The sequence below is a fragment of the Nicotiana tabacum genome, chromosome 1 (assembly GCF_000715075.1).
Source record: "Nicotiana tabacum cultivar K326 chromosome 1, ASM71507v2, whole genome shotgun sequence".
Lineage (NCBI taxonomy): Eukaryota > Viridiplantae > Streptophyta > Magnoliopsida > Solanales > Solanaceae > Nicotiana > Nicotiana tabacum.
Genome location: NC_134080.1, coordinates 217201868 through 217206957, shown reverse-complemented (window position 1 = coordinate 217206957; position 5090 = coordinate 217201868). Strand labels below are relative to the sequence as shown.

The following is a 5090-nucleotide window of genomic DNA, read 5'->3' as shown; positions in this document are numbered from 1 at the left end:
CGAGTTTGGGATGTTGACTACCTTATTGTATCGAGTGATCTTGGTGATGAAGTTTCGGGGGTTGGTCAAGGCAGCGGAGATAGGCATCCTGACTCATAAAGTACAGATGTTGTCATAGTTCTTCAGCAATTCCTCTACCTGAAAAGATGATAAGCCGAAATAAGAGCAATTTAAAGGTTTTAACGACAAGCCCAGGCATGCCCAGATTGATATAGTAGTTGGTGAATGATCTGGACATCTTTTCCAGGATGGACAAGAGACACATTAACAACCAAAAACATAATATTTCCAACAAGTGATCACGCCCAACTATGTCTTCTAAAAGACAAAGCGGTCATTGCAAATATAATCCGGTTTTAAGTCCGGAGTCAAATCTTTAGGGAACTAACCTATCTATTACAACTTTTTGGCAATGCTATTATCAACTCAACCACTTTCTAGATGTAAGATTTTGATCAATAAAGGTGTGATTTTCGTTTAACTACTTCAAATAATAATAAAAATAACAATAAGCTTAAGCAAAGATAATTCAATGGTAAAAGGTCTAGGGCAGTGATGTTCCCAATTGCTAGTTTAGATCTTGACTCTTTTGCTATAATCTCGCCGTAATATTCTATGAGGATTAAGAGCTATGAGTTATCGTAATTATCTCTCGATCAATTACAATAATTTACTAGAGCATTCTCTTGAACTACTCTAGCTGACAATATGTACAACTCTAAATTATCCCACCAAAGTTTCGTTATCTCTAAACCCACTTTTAAGTTCAAGTAATGAATCTCTTCAATTACCCAAAAGTGGTATTGTTCAATATCAATCTAACCCAATATTCTTTCTCAAGCAATAAGAGGTAACTAGGCACGATTAATTAAGGCCCATTCAATTAATCACCATACACAACATAATAGAACAATCATATAATAAATCTGGCTCGATTATAACAAGTTGGGTCAAAACTTCAACCAACAATTGGGTTCATCAACCCTAGATAAGTGTTTAGCTACTCATAACAAAATAAGAGAAAACTACTAAATTGTTCATAATATAAGATTGCAAGAAAATAAAAGGGAGATAGAAAAACTCTAATGTTTGGTTGATCTTCTCACACTTGTTCTTGCCTCCATTAATATCTAAAAATACAGCTTAGCTCCATTGTGGGCGAGCTTCTAAAGTATAATAAGGGTTTGGAACAAGTTTTCCCGATTTTGCCCTAAATTTCTGGCAAACGAACAGTTCACTGCGGTCGCGGCAGAACCGCGGTGAACAATAAACATTCTGCCTCGCCACTTGATCTGCCGCGGTTTAACCGCGGTTCCACCGCGACCGCGGTGGATTTCCTTCGGTCCAATTCGCCACTTCATGCTCGGGTACTTCTTGATTGGGCGTTTTCTTCACATTATTGACTTCAAAACACTCCTTAGTGCTTCCTCGCTTAGATTATTCCCTGCGAAGCCAAAGAACACCAATTAGAGCATTTTGTTATCAATTTGCCTATAAAGCCACAATAAAGTATGGTAATATTGAGGTGTAAATATCATCTATATAGCCTAATATCAACACCCCACACTTAAATCATTGCTGGTCCTCTAGCAATCCACCACACTCTATCAAAGTTCCTTCCCTAAGCTTTTCCCTTAATGAATCGCACCTTGAACAATTTTATCATGCAGCAAGCTCAGCACCAGCAGTCACTACCTCAACAAATGACTTCTCATCCTTTGCAACCGTCGAATTTGCCACAGCTACAGCCTCCACATATGCCTCTAATGCCACATCCTCATTTACCTCGGCCACCACACCAACTACAACAAGTAAACATGCCTGGCCTTCCGTCTTCAATGCCAGGTTCGGGATCCATCCAAGCAATGCCTATCCCTGGTCCAATGGTATGTATCATATTTCTATTTGCAGGTTGCATCTTCTTCCCCTTTTTTCCTGTAGATGTGCCATACATATCTTGATTCATCACGGTGCATCTTTAAGTTTAATGCTCTTGCTAATCAAACGGAAATAAGTAAGCGTTTAATGTATTTTTAGTGTAGCATGCATTCTGATTTGTATCTCTGTGTTTATGTTTGCTTATATTGATAGATTCTGAATTCATCTTCATTCGAACCCCCCCCCCTACCCCCACCCCCCTCTTTTAGTGAAGATGCCTCTTCTTCTCTGTAGATTTTCCAAATCAACCTAGTGCACAAAGCATCCGGCATTCACGCAGGGTGGGGAAAGGGCCACACCCTTAGGGGTGTGATGTAGACAACATACCCTATACCCTAATGCAAGCATTAGTGGCTACTTCCATGGCTCGAACCCGTGACCAATAGGTCACACGAAAAATAAAGAGAAATCAATATTTGTGTAGATTTTCCACATTCATTTTGTGCAAAGTGCTTATAAAACTTTGATATTAAAGAATAAGTGTTGTGAAACAGAGATTATCTTTTTGTAGGATTCCAACTTTATTTTACTGATATTCTAGGTTTAAGGCCATAATAATTTCCGAGGCGTTAGTCATGTATTTGTATTGAGATGACAGTTGTAGCCAAATGGGTACAATTTTTCTTTGCACCTGTTGCAGATATAAAATAAATTAGTAAAAGTGTCCCCTATCCGAGAGTTTAAACTTTTAAATTAGACAGTTCACGCAGTTCAATGTGGTATTATAAAAGGCAGAGGGTCCTCAAGCCTTCCCGTCATCGATCTACAAAATATTTTCATGTGCTTGACAAGGGGAAAAATTCAGGGTTGCACGTGAGAGGGCGAGGTTTAATGACATAAGTTACATCAATACATGCGTCATGTTTCTAACTGCTAAAGCTTTTACACGAGACGGTTCTCACTTTTCAACTTGCATGGATCAAATTTCATTAGCATCTTTGTGTCTTCTTGAATAGAGCGGAATTGGTAGCAACCCGACGGCTTTGGAATTGTGGCATATATTTGATTGATTGATACGAAGTGCATTTGCTTGAAGGAAATACATCGAGAGGATCAAGGGGTTATTTCAGCATCACTGCTTGGTTGTCTTCTTGTTTTCAGGGGATACAAGGTAACATGAATCAGATGGTTCCTCCAATGCCTCAAGGTCATTGTTAGGACCGAAAAATCAGGTGTCATACGGAAGCTAGCAAAACAAAACTTGAGCGACGATAAATTATACAACAAAAAGAAATATACCAAAAGAGATACAAACATTTAACGTGGTTCGGTTAACTGACTTACATCTACAACGGAGATGAACAATCCACTATATAAAAAAAAGAGTACAAACTATCGAGAGAACAACCTCACGAAGAGGCAAATACAAGTGACACACTAACACTTGTCCCGTAAAGTTCTCTCCCTAAACACTACTCTCAAGCCCCTATGGCTACATTGTGGATGCTGCTGAATGAGAAGGACGAATCCTCAATTTATAGAAGTCCAAACCTTTTCCTACAAGAAAAAGGACTAGCCAAGTATATGAGAATTATAATTTCCTTCTACAATAAGGAAAACCCAATTAAGGTAATTATATTGCCATTTCCTTCAACAAATAGGAAAACCAAATATGATAAGAAAATTATGGTAAATACCTAACAATTTTGTGGGCATGCCTTCTGGATCTGGACCACAGGGCAATGTTCCTCCAGGTGGACTGCCAAACATGCAAGGCCCTCAAAATCCAGGAGGTAATCAGATGTTTCCACCAGGACGAGGCTTCAACAGGCAACAAGCTGGACAAATGCCGCTTATGCCTGGACATAATCCTTATCAGGTGAGTGGCTTGTAAATTACTTTAACAGACCTAAGAGTGCAAAGGCTATAAACTTTTAGCACCTTATTCATTTTTATTCTGTCAGGATCCCCTTTTTGATTTTGGGTTCTTGGTTTCAGTTAGATGTATCAAACCTTTTAGTTAATCGTTAGCTATTTATTACCTAGGTTTCCTATTTATTGCTGATTTAAGTTGGGTAGTCGATAGCTGGATTCAGGAGATATTTACAGTCTAAGACTTATTATTAGCAATTGTTGTCTGTACTTTTCTAAGCTATTCTCAGAACAAGAATTCTAGGCTGCAACTTCAACTTATGCTAGGGAACTGCAGCTTAAATCCTTTTCTATAAAAAGGACTAAAGGTGGCCGCTGGATGTGAAGACAAGTAATTCCAGTGAGAATAAGACAAGTGATCCTAATGAGAGTAAGTCAATGATGTCGTGTTTGGAGATGATTTAGTGCTGGTACTTGTAATACTACTATGATGCCCAGCATATCAAAAGCGGGAGGAGTTCTGGGTGATATGAAATATTCTTTGCCGGAAAAAAAGTTAGGTATCTATACCTGTCGGCATGGGTGGATCTAGGCGGACGGAAGGGGTTCGTCCAAACTCCGTTCGCCAAAAGGTTATAATGTATATATAGGGTTAAATTTGTTTTCCTGGGTATATAATATATGTTGCATCTCGTTGACACAAGCCAAAATCTTAGCTCAATGGTCAAGGGGTTCAGGCTTTGAGTAAGGTCGCATGTTCGATTCCCACACAGTGCTGGAATTTTTCTTTATACTATTTTACACGGGATTTTAGTTAGTGTCTGCCTACATTCGTTCATTCTTCCTGTTGTTAATAAAATAAAGTCAACTTAAGCACACGGTAACTCGGGTAGGTTTTAACCTGGCTATTGTAAAAAAATTTAAGGTCAAACATAAATTTTATTTAATGCGTATATATTATATATTGAATTCCCTTGACACAACCCATATATTTTTCTTTTTGTGTGTTTATATGTATTAGTTATAGGAAAAATTAGTTAGTGCTTTGTTATGTTTTGGTTGAAAGTTTGTATCCAAACATCCTCCACATCAAGTATACTGTTTTAATACTTTTAATTAATTAGGATTATTTATTTATTAGTTATTTCTGCAATCATCTTTAGTTAATTTTTTGTTTATTATATTATGATCTTTTTTTTTTTTTGCTTTATATTCCTTGAAATGCATTTTACTTTTTTTTTTTGGTAATTAAAATTTTTCATTTCTCAACAAATATTTACATACTATACTCGAGCTTAATCTGGACATACATCCCAAATTTTAGCTCCATTCCTGGCTTC

The 5090-nt window shown here is 37.4% G+C and overlaps 1 long non-coding RNA gene across 1 annotated transcript; it reads right to left on the bottom strand.

Annotated features, from left to right (window-relative positions):
• Positions 1-2644: 2644 nt before the first annotated feature.
• On the bottom strand, positions 2645-4452 carry LOC142163416 (uncharacterized). The gene is made up of 3 exons (XR_012694480.1): positions 4321-4452; positions 3576-3737; positions 2645-3435 (listed from the first exon to the last, which is right to left on the bottom strand). It is a non-coding gene; the product is annotated as an uncharacterized LOC142163416 (long non-coding RNA).
• Between the last annotated feature and the right edge of the window lie 638 nt (positions 4453-5090).